Source organism: Poeciliopsis prolifica, unplaced genomic scaffold (genome assembly GCF_027474105.1).
Source record: "Poeciliopsis prolifica strain line A6 unplaced genomic scaffold, Auburn_PproV2 SCAFFOLD007, whole genome shotgun sequence".
Lineage (NCBI taxonomy): Eukaryota > Metazoa > Chordata > Actinopteri > Cyprinodontiformes > Poeciliidae > Poeciliopsis > Poeciliopsis prolifica.
This window is the reverse complement of record NW_026562382.1, coordinates 16,262,545-16,279,804: the sequence shown is the minus strand read 5'-3', so window position 1 is coordinate 16,279,804 and position 17,260 is coordinate 16,262,545. Positions and strand designations below refer to the sequence as shown.

The 17,260-nt window shown below is 36.7% G+C and overlaps 1 protein-coding gene across 1 annotated transcript in view; it reads right to left on the bottom strand.

Moving 5' to 3' along the window:
- The window catches only part of thsd7ba (thrombospondin, type I, domain containing 7Ba), a 188,327-nt gene extending 177,596 nt beyond the window's left edge, over window positions 1-10,731 (bottom strand). Inside the window, exon 1 of the mRNA XM_055031554.1 lies at window positions 10,515-10,731. The gene's annotated coding sequence lies outside the window, so the exon portion shown is untranslated. The remainder of the gene's footprint in view (window positions 1-10,514) is intronic.
- Between the last annotated feature and the right edge of the window lie 6,529 nt (window positions 10,732-17,260).

Here is a 17,260-nt window from a genome sequence, read left to right as displayed (position 1 = left end):
TCGTGACCAATTTCGGATGTAGTAATGGTCATTGAATGACTGAAACATGCAAAAGACCGGGTTGTCAGGCAGAATAATTTAAAAGTGGTTTTGGAAGGCTTAAATTAGAGAACACTGAACAAAATGCCAAACATTTGACACTCCTCTTGAGGGTTTCTTTCACTGCCAGTAGTAGTGGTGTATTCTAACAGTTGTTTTTAAAAATTATTGCAGTTACATGTTGTGTGACTCTTTCACCATTGAAAAAGAAAAGTTAAAATGAATCATGAAGTGAATTCATATTTTTAGGGTTTAAATTAATTTGTAAACTTCTACCCTCCACTTTTTAAGATGAAGAATTGTTAGAAAAAATGATGCCATGCTTTCATTTTCATCTAAGGTAATAACAGGTTTAAATCGAAGGCAACCAGACTTTCGCACAGTTTTTCCTGAAGACGTTTCAACATCTTTGCTCAACTTTTTCCATCAAAGTTGAGCAAACTTGGAGTTGGGAGTTGTTGTTTTTAAGCCCAGCTAGATGTAAACTGATGTACAATTCATGTATAAAGACACAGACAAGGTTAATGGAAATACAGTACAGCAAAAATATTAATAGAAGATGGGACAAAACAGACTGACATATTATACTTACAGAAGAGCCTTTATAACTTCACTTCTATAAAGTTATAACCTTCATAATTTTCCAAAACCATCTTCTGGTTTTAGAAAACCATCTTGTGCTAAATAAAAAGCTGTTTTCATAGTCTGAAAATGTAAGGGTTGTTAATGAAATTCAGTATACATAAGTATGTGGTTGTGCACACACTTAGTTGCATATCAGAAATGTGGATTGATAATGGGAACAGAAACCTTACTTCCACAGTAGCTTTTGAAAACATAAAACATTAACGCTCTTGATTAACGCCATCAACATGCTCCTTTCGGTGCAAAATTCAACATTAGTCCATATCTCCCATGTCAAAATGTCATGCTTTGCAAGACTGAAATGTCTGGATTTCTCAGTCTTGGCTGGAGGGAAAGAACTTTAGAAAATGGTACAGATTGTAGCGCTCCCCGAAAGATAGCACACCATAATGTGATCTTCACAGGAGATGGTGACCACAGTCAGACAATTTTCATCTCTACTAGCCCTGACTAAGGAACACTAAATACTCACATATTCTGTTGAAAAAGTTGTTGCTATTTGAGGAACAAATACCACTAGCTATGTTCACAAAGGTATTAGAAAATAAAGCAGAGGAAATAGGAAATGTGGAAGAAGGCATTCAAATGAAGCTACTTTAAAAGACAGAACAAGAGATCATCAGATTGTATGCAAGATGAAAGGAGGTATTACTCTGTTATTTTCTTTATTTCTTTTTTTCCCGCTTTGCCAGAAAACAAACAGGATCTGGAGATCTTGAGGTTCAGGTAAGCATCAGTGTTGAGATGCTTTATTCATGGGGTAAAATAAAAACACCCTCACACATTCTGACCAATCAGCTGGTTTGTCCTGAACAAATGTTTTCTCCCATTTAAATGTTTTGGGTGAATATGGGTTACATTGCATCATCAGTGTATTGGACCTCTGATATAAAGCATGGATTTATGTAGTTTAGACCAATTCCACTATAGTTCTTTTTCTCCTTTGACCAATATAATACAGTTCCTAAACTGTTCCTGGTTTGTGATAGTGGATTGCCAACTCATTTATTTATTTTTCACATGTCAAGCATCAGAAGACTCGATGCTAGATGCACCCTAAATAGCTGCTTGTCAAATGGTGGTCAAACTGTGCCCAGTTTGAACCCAGGACCTGACTGCTATAAGCCAACTGTGCTAACCACTAAAAGATTATACTGCCTATTGTTCCACATATTTACGCCTCTCGCATTATTGAATTGACTTCATAGTTGGTGGTCTGAAAAAAAAAGGCAACAGAAAGCCTAATTTTGTGGCAAACACTTATCTAAACCCTTCTGGCTCACCACATAATGTGAAAGCCATTACACATAATGCTAAAATATTAACAGCATATTCTATGAATCCATTAAGGTTTATTTTTGACATTTGCTAATCTAGTTTGGCTGTCTTTCCTTGAAGATGGCTGCTTCTTGTGGAAAACCACCATAAAGCAGCTCCACGTGAATCACGCTGACCTCTCAGTGAGTCTTATGTGTCTCACTAAGTCCTGAGTCACATACCTTTTCACCTGCCTGTCAATACTTGTGACATCCCTTAATGTGTGATGTATTCTGTTTCTAGATCCAATAGACACAAACAAGAGCTAGAATTTCAACACTGCTGCCAACCCTGAAAAATCAAAGTGGCAGTGCATCAGATTTTACTGACTTCAGCTGTACGTTTTCATCAGCATGATGGCAGCAACATGTTTTTGCTATAGATAATGTTGTTCTCTTCAGGTGAACAACTCTTTTCCTTTCTCTCATTAGACGAAATTACTGCTGACACTTCAGACACACCAGGAGAATACCAAAGAAATGCCAAGTGAGACAGAAGGTCTGTACGGCAGGTGGACAAAAACACACACATTTGGCCATTCGGAGGGAATTGTATTACTGCACTAATTCCATTATGTGCAAGGATGATTTGGAGAATACAGCCAGTGATCCGAAGCTAATAGGGCCGATGGAGGCAGGGGACTAGAGCTAAAAGGCCAGTGGGCGATCAAGAGGTTGACCAGGTTCCTTCAGCTGCCTGACAGCTGGATAGCACTCAAAGAACATCCTGTGTGGCGAGTCGGAAAGAGCAATGGACAAATAAGCTGGCTACTTGACAGAGACCCTCAAGATAAGCCTTGCTCAAGCTCCTACATTTGTATTGCAAGTGGGTTGTGGAGCTAATGTAATTGAAAACTTGTGGGGTGTTGGGGTCAGCAAATTTAATAGACTTTAGAAGAAAAAAAAAGTGTTTTGTGTTCTGAGTTGCAATGTGGAGCGGCAATAGCCCAGCTCAGCATTATGATTCTACTCCCCAAGTAACTGCTTCCATCCTGTTCTCCATTAGACCCACGTAAAGTGGGATATAGGAGCGTGAAATCATGGCCACAAACCATGTCGATGATAATGCCGCGCTAAAAGAGAAAAATTTCTCTAAGTGGATTCAGCTCAGTGGAAGCTGCACGGGACGAAGGTGGAAACTACTTCAGCTGGTCTTTTTTTAATGATGTAGAATTTAATAATTAATATTTTGACAAACAAATGTAAGAAAATATAATATAAAAACACTAAATTTATAAGTGTTGAGTCCACAGGAGCAAGACAAAAGTCAATTTCTGCAATATTTTACAGAATTTTTCATAATTGTCTCAATTTTAGCTGGTCTTAGTTCAAGAAGAAGTTTTTTAAGGGGGTAATAAATTCAATAGATGATCCAGAAATTCAGAAATCTATTTTAAACAATGTTTTTTTCAGAGCAGAATTGTACACTACATGTCTGGTCAATTGCTAATATTTTATTTCATTCAGATCCTTAAAAAGGTAAACTGAAAAAGACCTTTTTCTGACAACATAAATACTTTTAGCCAGTGGAGTGAATGGGAGGAGCCTTCCTCTTTCCTTTACACAACCAAAAAATCCTTGGCGACTCCTCACAGTTATGGGATAAGAACACCATTTTGCCATCTAATGCTCCAGCTTGTACCAAATGTTACGTAACATTGTGCTGTATTTTCACATCATACAAACATATTCTGTCACAAATCTTTATTTGTGACAGATAAAGTCTACTGGCAGGCATAGAAAAATATTCAAAACAGTTTGAAACGTGGACAAATGAACAATTTGACAAAGTGTTCTGTTGATAAATTAACAGTAAAGCAAAAATCCTTTTAAAAGGGCACGAGTGATGCTCCCTATAGAGAATATTGACCTTCTTCAGCTGTCAGCTGGATGTTTTACTGCCCTGTGTCAAGTAGAGGTAATGAGATCAAGCAATCCCAGGTCGCTGCCATCATGGTTAATCACTTGGTGAGCTGACTCTTAAAGAAGATTTCAGCCTGAAACAAAACCACATTTTCATTGATGACTATTATTAGTGTGCTAAGCTGCACAGTCATTAAAATTTGTGTGGCGGGACTTGATGTTCACTCAAATTTTAATACCGCAAGGGCAAATAGATGTGGAAATCAAAAGAGCTGTTGCTAATAAAATTAACAGATTTATTCCAGCACTATTATACTGAACATTTCACTAATCCCAAACCATGTTAGGCTGGAAGGATGAGCTGAATGTTAAAGCTGTGATGTAATTCAGAGTCTTTCTAGGCAGTGTATTGAAATGTAGCTTTATATTTTTATTCTGACTGATTCCCATGTGAAGAGGGGATCTTTCCTCAGTGGAAATGAAACATGAACATATTCCTTGGTTCAGTTCCAGGTGTAGCTTTTCATTGTTTCCAAAGCTATTTTTAAAGACAGAAAAGTCGAACTGGAGGAAAATTGTTTTCCTGAAGGTAACAGTCTTCATTTGTTATTTGAAGCTTTTCCAATGAAAATATGTGAAGTGCTTATTTGGGGGTGATACCAGCTTGGAAATAGTTTAAGATGCAATTTTAAAGTTTTAAAGAAAGAATTGGGAACATAAAGAAGATCATGTTTTTTGTGAGAGAATGAGTATTATCAGTCCCACCATCATGCAACCATGTAGAATACTCACTGGTCATGTTTTTATGTAAACCAGTTCAAAAGCTAATCACCTAACCAAATGACATAAAACTTATTCCATTTCGTCATCTCGACATGATGGAGATAAGTTGTATTTTAAGTCTAGCTCCAGAATGTGGATAAAAGATTATTTAGATGATACTTGTGAGTGTCAGACGTGCTGGTATGAGCTTTTCAGAAACCTCTTAACTAATTAATTCAGAATGCAGTGAGGATTCATACAGAGATCTAAGGAATATTATCATGGTAGCCATGTTTAAGTCACAGATACAAAAAGATGACCCACCTTATAAGTTGCCAATAACTTTTGTGGAAACAAATAGACTACTATGTGGAATGTTAATTACTGCAACTTTAGTAGCTCATGGTTTGAAAATATGATTGTTTTTGGACAGATCTTTGCTAGAAAATTGAATGGCTTGTTGTTGCTACTTTGACACAACTTGTTATGAATTTAATAGATGATATATGGCTTTCAAACTGATGAAAGGATGAATGTGTAGTATTGAAGGAGCTTAAAAATGTTTGTCATTTAACATTAACAAAATGTAATAAATTTAGAGGGTTATGGAAGTACATAGTGCCTTATACACACATACCAAAGTACTTATAATAAATATTATACATGTCATATTATTGAGAAGAAGCTCCATTGATGTTGAACTAGAAATTCAAGTTCAAAAGCTAAAAATGAGTTTGAAATTTGATATGTTGAACAGATGGGGGATTATTAATCCAAACTCTTAATAAAAACATAGGTGAGAAACATAACATCCCATTTTTATATCTAAGCACATTTTTTTGTCTCGGCTGTAAAGAGCCCAATAATTAATTACATCACCTGGCATATCATTTTGACCAAAGTAGCTTATAAGTAAGAATTAAGAAGCTCAAAAATCTGATCGCTTTGAGCTTCAAAACTATTTAGCTTAACAAAAATGCAAGAAGTGTTTCAACTTTGCACATACATTAGGAAGCCATACGAAATCGGACAACCTGACAAATACATCATAGGCAATTATAAGAGAAATTGTTTGACATTTAATTTGCCAAGATGTGTTTTGAGCCATTTATTACGCGTTGACAAACATATTTACCATAAGGAGTAGCTTATCATTTGCATCTCATCATTTTGGGAGAGAAATGTCATTGACAAATAGCTTCCCATTTGTTTTGTCCTTTCAGAGGATTCAGTCAGAATAAAAATATAAAAGTTCCTACCATTAAACGTGCAACGAATCAACATTTAGTCTTTTTTTTCTTTCATTTAACATCTAAAATGCTGTGTAAACAAAGGAGGTGGATAGAAACATTATTTGCAGCCAAGAACACCTTCATAACGGATCAGCCTGTAACTGCTTTCAAATCACACAAACTGTCACAAAAATCTAAAGATCGAGTTTCCTTTGAAATACCTACAAAAACTTTTCTCATTTCAATAATACAAAGGCTGATTCCAGGAAGGTTGTCATTGGATGATCTGCTGATGATTGATCCAGTGATACTGGATAAATCAGACTGAAAATATTGTGATACTGCTGCTGAATGGCAAAGGCAAAATGAAATCTATGCAAGCTAAAAATGAGTTTATCATAGAGCGCTAAAAGTTTATTTTTTTTTCTACTTTTTGCATTATTTAAACTTTTTATGTCATATTTTATTCTAGCTATTTTAACAATTTAGTTGTAAATTAATGTAGCTTCATAAATCTACTTGTCAAATCTAAAAGCTACATTTTTTTTGAACACACTGCAATAATAGAATTGAAAACAAAGTTGAGGAACTGACTTTCTATTTCAAGTTAGAATTATTTTGTAAAATCCTAACAGCACTTCATAACATAATATTGTAGCTGTGGTCTTGTTGTACTTGTCTTTGTTCAGTAAGAAAATAAGACATCCTTTACAGGACGGTTAGTATCGACCATGTGTCAGGTCATCTCCACCTTTGGGACATTTTGTACATGTTTTAAAAACCAACTAGGTTATATGACTGGTACTTAAAATCTAGTCAGAAAGTCACAAAGTGATCATTTGGTTTTGTCATAAATCCACATCTCCTGTATTATAGAGGGTATGTCTGGCCAAATTAAAACCATATTTATCTAAAAGTGAAATAAAAAAATTTCCAGAAGATAATTTAACGTTAAATAAATCATTAATTGAATTTGAGCATTTTATCTCGGTTTTCTATCAAAATACTCAAGAGAAGTTGTGGAAAGGGTTTGCTGAAACATGTGGGTACTAATTGGCAAAGCGATCGCAATCTGAAATTCTTAGTTCCAAAATACATCCTCCTCACTACGCATGGTCAGAAGAAAACCATATCTCCATCCAGTCTTATTAGCTACAAGTGCATGTTTTTAAATTGCATTTAGTGTTGTACATGTAGATATAATAACAAGTTGAATTAAACAGCTGTTTTCAGAACTTCCTGGACTGGCCATGTTTTGAAAAGTTGTGAAAGGATGTTAACCTGTCACATTATCCTTTTATTCTAAGAAAAACAGGTCGGCATGCTCAGAAGTGAAGCACAAGGTACATGTGGTTTAGTTACATTTAACTAAGCTGAGAACATTTCACCTGCAAACCAGGAAAGCTCCTTTTATTCACATCTGAGGACCATAATACTTAGCAAGCCTTAAATTCATGCAGACATTTCGGATGATAAAAGGATGCAAAAGACATTATGATCAACTGAAAAGTTCATTTGTCAACTGTCTTTTCCTGATCAGTGTGGCAGAGAGTCTATTTGCCAAAGAAATACTGCACCCTACTGTACAAACTGTAATGTAATCCTTTTGCTTTGGCTTGAGGTTATGTCCCCAGATAACCTTTTAAAAGATTAATCACATCAATAAGTCTCCAGTATAACTTTAACACATAGTAAGATGCATACATATTCCACAAAAGGCATTGTTCTCACTAAAAATATATTAATTTTCTGAAATCCCAGTACTAATTACTCACACTCCCAGGTCATGTTGGGTAGAACTTGACCAGCTGCTGAATGGAGCATAACATGGCATCCGATATACTGCCCTCATATTTCAATCAATAATCAGGTTGGGTTGGAATTAACAAGTTGGAGGTGATCGTGGGAGTCACATGACTGAGCAATCGAAGGAGAAGGTGGCACACTCATTGGGGTGATTTACAGCCCAACAGTGTGTCCCTCCCTCGGTCTGAATCTGTGCCGTCTATCTTCTTTATACGAACCTTTCAAGGCTGAAAATATGCATCTGTCAAGTGTCCCCCATTACTCCGGCTGCCTGTCACACCTGGGGCAGCTCACAGCCAGGCGGAGGGAAAGGGAGAAAAAAAAGACGGAGTGTAGCTGTCAGCACTGGAGCCTCAGTGGACTGAAAAGGCACCAGGTCTCGCATTTCTCGGGCTCTAATTTCCTCAAATTGCAGATATTTTTGCAGGTCTCCGACTGAGTGGTGGGTTAATAACAGAGCCTGTCAGGCAATTCGCTAAAGCAGCTTCTTTTATTGCTATGGATAAGATCAGGCTTTGCCTTATATACATTGTGCACGGCGTCTCTGACTCCACAAAGCATGAAGTTAGCAGCACTTGTCTTCGCTGATGTTGTTTTGCAGCTCAAAGTAAAGAATGTGTCATTATTAGGCGTCCAGTGACTGTTCCTTACTCTCAGAGCTGCGTGCAGAGTGGGATGCAACACCCACCGAGTGACATAAATCCCGCAACTCTGTGGACTGTCACCTGTCGGGTGAAATGGGAAAGTTTTCTGTGTGGATCCTCACCATTAAAGTGCTGTTTCAGCTCTTGTTTTAGTGTTTCCACCGCAGTGAGTCTGGATGTTCTCTCTCCTCAACAACCAGTGTCTTTTCACATCACAAAGCTATTTCTCTCATTTCTCTCCCCGGCCCAAGAGAGTGCAGCAAACTATGTCATGAATGAAATATAAGCACACCACTGTATTACTTATGAGACCTAACGCAACTTTTGCTCAGAGCTATTTTCAGATTTCATTTAAATTCATCAGTGTGATGATTATTCTTACACCACAGACCACAGCCGGTGGGGGCATTGGTCCTTGAGAAAAATATTAGCTAAAGATGAACTTCAGAGATTACTTATCAGTCTGGACCACCTTTCAACTGCGCGATAATTAAACATCTATCGCTTTAGTAAAACCCATCTTGCAAAGCTTCTCTGTAAAGTCGTCAAAGCCACCAAGAGACATGATCCAAGTGACAGCAATGTGTTTGTTGTTGAATTGCAAATGTGAATTTACATTGTCCTATTTGTTTATTTAACAATCAAAGGAGATGCATAATTTGGTCATGAGACTCATCTCCAATTTCTAGAAATGAGGGAAGAAACATAAAGCTTGTAGTTTGAAGTGAGTGATGAATATGTAATTGTAGTTTAGCAAATAATCTGCATTGGTAGCTTAGATTTATAGGCACAATGACATGTTTGGAGAAGTGAACATTAATGGTGAAAATGAATGGGTTCTTCTCCAGAATTCAACAACAATGTCAAAGTCTGGATGAGAATATGCCACTATCCATGAGAGCTGTGAGGTTTACTTATTCAAGTACAGATTTCTGAATTTTGAATTTTAAACTACATAGTGTTGTCTGAAAATAAACATTTTTGTATTTTTTAAAGTTTAAAAACATGACTGTATATTGGAGTTGTGTAGGACCTTTTTGTAGAGGGAAAAATGTGATTCACCAAAAGGAAAGACAAACCCATGCCATTCAAAGGACATGCGAGGGTCCAGGAGCACAGAAACGTGGAGATAACAACCGAAGAATCCAGCAAGGAGTGAATGATAAAGTCATCTCATTCACTGGGAGGACTGGACTGTAGAACAATGAACCAGTGAGTCCAATTAAGTGAATCTGCTACAGCTGAGGGGGGACCATGACCTGAGTAAAGCTATATAAACATGACAGAGGATAAAAGCAAGCTAAGTGAACACAGGAGATTTGAAGAAAGAAATGGAAATATAAACAAATTCTGAACACTAAGTAAAGAAGCAGAGGAGTAACTCCAAACAGGAGAATCAGTAAATGGAAAAATAAATATCATGGCAACAGCTTTTTTGTCATTTTCTGTTTTTAATATGCAAAATGCTAATAATTAAATTAAAACTTAGGAAAAAAAACTCTTACAAATAGTTAATGCAATACAACAAAAATTACTTTTTAAAATGCTCCAGAGTTATATATGCCGTGTGAGGAGAGAGAAAGAGAGAGAGCCAAGATAAATATCTTCCATCAGTCTCTCTGGATTTCCCCTCAGCTTACTTCTGGGAGCATGCCATCTCCCGATCAATAGAGAGTCCGCTTGTCCCCTTCTGATGTGTGAACACTTGAGCTCAAGCTCATGGTGCAACTCTTCACTTACTTTCTGCCACCAGCCTTGACCACAGAAACAAAGCTTACCTCTATTTATTTTTCCTAAATTACAATATTCTACAGTGTCTCCACTTTTTTTTTTCTATTTAAGACCAAAGCCTCCAAAGCATGTCTTAGTAACAACCTTGCAATTTAAGCCTAATTCTTCCTTGCTGCCAGTGCATCAACTTTGCAGAAATGAGAGTGCTTATAAAAATCAGATATGAGTGCAACAAAGGCATGAAACAAGTTAGCACCAACTGCTCTGCTTTAAAACAGTCAGAGCTGCACTTTAAATTCATCTCTACAAAAAAAATAAAAAATAAATAAATAAATAAACTGAGCGAGGAGAAATTACAAATGTGGAGAAATAAATTTGTGCAGATTGGAAAGCAAGCAATCAAGGTTACTTGTGTTTGTTTTTTAGTGTTACAGACCTCCAATTTGAAGTGAACAAATATCAGAAGAGAGACTTACCTGTGCTCTTGATGTGTGACAGATGCGGTGTGTAACAGATCCTATCTCTCCCTGTGGGGCAGAATCACAGAAGGAGAAAAGAGGAGCAGGAGAAGCGGAGGTGAACAGCAAAAAAAAAAAAAAAAAAAAAATGAGGCGAAAAAAATCTGAGACAGCAAGAGAGAACCAGTGGACAAGAAGCGAGGAGCGCAGACTGAGTGGAGGGAGCAGTGATAGCAGTGCTCTCACACAGCGCACCGACACTCTGAAGGGGATGTGCTGGCTCTGGGAGGTGTTACAGCTCAGTCAAATGACATCTGCCTCCCTCTTTAAAACCATTGGCTAAGAGGTATGATTTCCTAATAAGCCATCCCCACTGTCTCCAAGAGAGCACACCCACTCCTCATTTCCTACAGCATATGCATTTGCAAATGCATGCACAAACTCACAATCCTGTTTTTCTTTTATATCTCTTCTTCTGCGCAGTCCAAAAAGCTTTTTGACATGGTGACATCTTTTTTTTTCCCTGAGGGGGTCTTCCATAGCTGCATTGTCATTTTCCACAATTGTTGGAAAAAGTGTAGTTGTGTTTCAGCTAAAAATTGCTTTCACTTCCAATTTTGTCTTGCTTTATAAAGATATTTCCAGCATTTTTCACAAGATTGCAAACAAAGAAAATGTCTATGGAGAATCTTTTGCCACTATAGTTGATAATGAAATTCAGTTTTAAGAAAAGGGGGGAGGGAGCAATTAATTTCCCTTTCTAAAGGCCATGTAATTATTTTTGATAATACTATGTTGAATTATTATGTCTATTTATTTGTTTACTTTGAAGTTCCATGAACTTTTGACACCTATTAGGTGAAAGGTAAATTATGTTGCCTCACCCAACATCAGTGTTTTGCTGCTGTCTCAGATGTGTGGGAGGCAAAATTTGATAAATAACCTGGTATAAATCAATTAATTATTTCAAGAGGCATCACTGAATAAAATCAGTAATTATGAGTAATATGTCGCCTGCTCACACATCGACTATTATTTAAAAATATTCTGGAGAACAACGTATTTCTTATGTAAGACAAAATAAAAATCATACATGTAGTAAATGAATTTTGATGCAAGTGAGCAGCATGACATCTTGATGTTGCAAAAATTCTTAAGCTAATCAGTTTCAGTAATTCTATGAAAAAAGTCAAATTAAAATGCATTTAATAGAAAAATTACTCTGAATTATAAGATTTAATTTCTGTTGGTCAATGAATGTAGACAAAACAAGGGTGAGAAAATGTTTTAGCTTAACTTGGCAAATGTGAATGTTTTGTATGCTAATAATTGGATTTAGTGTTTTTATGAGATGCTTTAAACTTGCCTAATGTTATGTATTTGTTTTGTTAGAAAAGCAGGCATTCTTACTGTTGTGTAAAATTTTTGATTTCACTTTTAATTTTGATTTCACACCAAAACAAATGAGAAAAACACTGATGAGAAATGTACTGAACAGAACCATAACAGAAACAGGATCGAACTCCATAACGAATCGATGTCCTCAGTGCAGATCCTAGCTATTTGCCCTTTTTGCTGACAATCAGTGCTGAGCAGGAGGGAGCCACTGAGAGTGAGAGCTGAGCAGCAGAAGGGGGAAAAAAGCGGGACTCTTTTGAATCGGCTGTTAGAAACAATGATTTTGAGATTGATCCTTCGCTACGGCACAAAAAAGCTGAAGCCGGAGGCCCTTCAACTAAATCTGGACTTTCAACCAGTTAGTGTATTTTGTGCTTATCTATGAAAATAAGTTTTTATGTCATCTTAAACCAAGAAAAAAAAAATATTTTTTTTTTTTTTTTTTTAAATAAAAACATATTTTCTTCAGGAAACAGTTTTCAACTTGAGCTAGAAATGTCAGTAGAAATATTGTTAAAAACAATAAAGTCCCTATTGGCAAAATATTCTGTTATATTTTAGGTTGAGGAAGTAGCTGCTGGATATAGCTAAAGAAGTAACTTATCATCTAATCGAATGACTTTGAAACAAAGAACTCAGTAGAATAACGAAGGTAGTTTTTTAAAGATCGGTAATCAGTACTCGGATTTCTTCTTCAATGGATTCTGTTACGATATTTACATCAGTTGTAAATGTTTATTTTATGTGACTGTTTTGAGGACAAGCTCATGTTCCTGGGGCATTTAGTACACTCTGTAACTAAGACTTCCATTGGTTTGGCCCTTCAGTTTCTCTCTGACCCTGTGTAAGGTAATTATAACATCATGTCCCTTGACTAAAATGGAAATCTAACTAGAATAATTGAGATTATTTGTTTGTGCTCTGTCAACTCCCCTCACTCTTTGGAAACAGGAAACCTCCGTTTGACAAGAGCCACATAACAGCTGACCAATAACACTCTAGAACTGAGTTTTTGAGAACACAATCATTTTAATTAATTTGACAGCTAAAAAGCTTTTGTACTGTGTGAGTGAGTGGGGTACAAAATACTTCCCTCCCTCAGATAGGAAGATTGCTTATTTATGAACTGGAAAGAACAACAGAGCAAAACCATCTTCCTGAAGCGGTGATAGGAAAAATCAGAGCCGTCCTCTGGTGTTGTCCCATCTCATTTGTTATCATTAAGAATTTCACGTTGAGCTTCACGAGTGACTAGGCTTTGTGAGTTCAAGTCATTCCTGTTTTTGAGGTTTTCCTTTTGAAAGGAGCACACTGAGAGAACTCCCATCGCTATACAAACAGTACAACATCCCCAGTCACAAACTGAACAGACACACACCAAATGGAAATCTGGTGATGGCATTAATCCTGACAGTAAATTCAAAAACACCCAGCGCTGTCCGAGCTGATAGCTGATATCTTTTCTTCCCATGGAAACACACAAAGTACGATGACTTGCTGGCTGCAGCTGACTATCTGACAATGCATCTTATTTAAAGCTGCTCTTTCCAACTCCCAATCAGGTTCTTTCATCAGGTAGCCTGTCTGTTTAGGCTGAGAAGCGTTTACCCTCAAATGTCAATGTCAGCCAAAGGCACAATTCTCCATATCTTTAAATGGCAGTGGTTAAATTCACTTATCATATCAGGCATTATGGGAACTCCTCACTATCGATCTCTTTGTGAAATGAAATAGTTCATCAGTTACTCACCAGCTTACAGAAATAGCTTGTCAACTTATAAAGCAGAACATTTCACCCAGCCCTTGACATTTCCAGGCAAAAGCTAGGTCATAAGTAAAAAAGCTTACCTTCCCCTTTAGCAATAAAAAAAAATGTTGTATGTGAATCATAAGATAAGCACATCAAATAACTCCGTAGCTTAACTACGTAAGTGGAGCACCTTGTTTGAATTTGTGTGGCTTCATTCCCACTATGAACATTGTTCTTGCCTCTGTCTTCTCCCCAGTTCGCATCGTTTCCTACTGTTACTCATAAACAAGACATGATGATATTTCAGCAATATGCGTAACATCAAACCAAAAGTAATGTTACAACCTTGGAAAATGTGACCCACTTTCTTCTTCCTGCCCTCTCTTTATTGCTCAGTGTGAGCCAAAAATGATTATTGCTCTAATTGTAAACATTGCACAAGTTTAGGCCAATATTTTTGTGCTGCCTTACTCTCTTATTCAGAGGAATCTGCATTACCTAGATAGCATGTATTCTTGTCTTTCCCATTTTTAAGAGGGCTGCGTGAAACAGAGAGTTTTCTAGATTTAATCAAAAAATATGGATCAGAAAGGCTTTGGTTAGATTTTTTTTTTCAGGGAATATCAGGGAAGCAACACATGGTAGCATTTGTTTTTATTTCTCTGGGAAGTAATTTCTAAACATTGGATTTTTCTTCTGCAATAAATAAATGTATTAAAATAAAAGAATGAAAAAAATTCAGTGGTAGGATATGAGAAAGCAGTTAGCGCAGAACATATTTCCAGGCTTTTTACACATCTTTTACCGGGATTACAAGCTAGCTTGGAGAGTTTTTATGTGATTGGAAAATAATTGCACTCTGCAGGATCTTGTAAAAGTAGGGTACTGTAATTAGTGCGGCTTGTCAAGGAAGCTAATTTGATCTCCATTTTGCTGAAGAGATTTAAACATTGTGAACTCTTCTGCACAACAGTTTGCTGCAGTCTGATTAGAAGTGTTTTGTGATGATTATGAGCAGGAAAGTAGGGGAAAAGTTATTTTGGTGCAGAATTAAGGAATATGAATTGTTGAGTTTTATGTTTCATCAGAGGCAAGCAAACAGTACCTTTAACAACTTGAATGTTTGCTGGCCAACATATCGAGCTACAACTCTTAATTCCAGATTCATAAAAAAATCACAGTTTCTCCAAACTGTGGTCAACTGATGCTCAGGTTTGAATCTGAGGTCTTTCTTCTTCAAGCTTAAATGTCTCTCAAGGTACTTTGGTTTTCTCCAAAAGTTGAAAAATTCAATAAATTGTTACCCGCTTTGTGTCTTTGCAAAGCGGGATGGATTGGTGACCGGTCTGGGTTGCACGCTGCCTCTCATCCAACACCTGGACCCATAAGGATAAGCGGGTGTAGACAATGGATAGATTTATCTCAAATATTTGTTGAAACATGATTCATACAGCTTCAGCCATTATAGGTTTGCAGGCAAACTGGCATGTACTGTCTTTCCACTCTTCTTGATAACCTTTTTAGTTGTTTATTGTGAAATTTCAGGTTGCTGCCAAAGTACAAGTAATGCTCCCCTGAGATAAACCATCTTTCTGAAGAGCACTTTCAAAGTTAAAACATAAAGAGAACAGTAACTTAGAGAATGTCAGCTAAATGCCACAGAAAACCACCAAAGAACAGTGACAGCGGTGGAAATTACGTGTTTTTTTGCTTGTTATACAGGAAAGCCAGACGAATAAATGCCTCACACTGGAATTGCTTCCTATTAAACCCATGTGTTAAATACTTCTTCCCATTCAGGATGTCCTTAAAGTAACAGGCACTCAAAAATGTATGTCAGTGAACCAAATGTAAGGTGACAAGAGGTGGCGCTGCTTAGATCCTGTCTCTGAAGTAAAACTCTTGTGACCCAGATTATCACTATTTTTGTCCTACTTCCTGAAGAGCGAGAGCTCAGAAGTCCACAAAAGGTTTCCTCTGAGTCTTCAGGATGGAGTGCACCCTGTGCAGGTTACACAGTTTCTGTTATCATGTGTTTCCCACATTTTGTCCCTGCTTTTTCTTTCATTTAATTTTCTTCTATAGAAAGAGAAGTTAGAGTTTGAGCTAACACAGGGTCAAACATTACAAACTAATTTGTTGGGCAAAATAAATTTTTAAATAGGTGTCATTTTGAACAACAACCTGGTTGATCTTCCCTCTACTAGTTTTTCAAACTAGTAATGTGATATTTATAAAAACAAAAGCCTTTTTTAGAAGGAAAATCTAGAAGATTGCACTGATTTAAACTACTTTGTTAAACCACCTTTTCATTCCGATTCACGTGTTTTTGATTTTACTATATTTACTAACTGGATCAATTATTTTCTTGATATAGATATAAGCTAAGACTCACCTTGATAAATCTGAAGGTTTTGGTGTTTGGAGTTGCTCATGATTTCACAGACCTTTATCTTTGGCTAAGAGACAGCAGAGAATGACGCTGCTAGTGATACATTTCACTCTGGGCATGGGTTGCTTTTAGTGTTTGTCGTTTGGATTTGTGGCTCAACATCTCTAGCTTGGTTTCATCAGACCATTACAAATATCTTCTTTGGCACATTTTGACCAGGCGTGGATGCTTAACGTGCAGCACAATGTTTCTGCTTTGCATCTCTACTCTTTATTCAAATCAAATGGAGAATAGAGGACATTTTATGACATGAATCCCAACAGAATTTGGTGAAATAAAATCCCTGCAGCTCTTCCAGTTTCTGTAATATCACAAGTCATTAGTTACTGTTTTTATAATACCAGAGTTTTATGTATTGCTGCCTAGTCCTAAATGATATCTTGGTAAAATTTTTGACCCTCGATAAAACGATCATCTCACTGCAAACTATGGCTTTGACTAAAGGAAGAAAATGTTCACAAAATCCAACAATGACAGCTAAACTTCATGTTTGGTTTGTCAGATTATTTACAATTGATGTGTGTTAATTAAATAGGACAGAATCCTAACAGAGCTTCAACAACGTATTGGTTGTGATGTTATTTGTAGAAAATACCATCATGACCTCATTTTTACAGTATGTTTCTGAAACATATGGGCACCACATGTAAAAGATAGATGGCCTTTCCTGCCACAAGCTATGTTCCATATTCATATCAACATAAATGGGTAATATGTCATACAGTATCTTATTATACTGATCCTGATTTGAATCTCATTACCCAAATTCTAAGTTTTGCCACTAAATGTCTTATTTTGCGTAACATGGTTGCCCAAACAACACTCGTTACTTCTACAGCTCAAACTGCTGCCTAAAATACCAGTTGTTGTCCACATTCAACACTGGTTTTAGTCCAGTTTTAGGCTTTATGTTCTCCATTTTAAACACAATCGGTGATTGCAGTCTGTTTTACTGCTGGTATGTATGTTCTTGTAGTACTTGTTAAAAGTAACACAACATACACGTCTAACCGACGAGAGCAGCTCCAAACTTTATTGTTCAACACCATAGAGCACATGTGTCAAAACCTCATTTCTAGCATTGACATGCAACAAATCAATTTCCATTTTGAAAAATGAAATGGACGAGGATGACAACATACATCTTTCATCTAAACGTAAAGA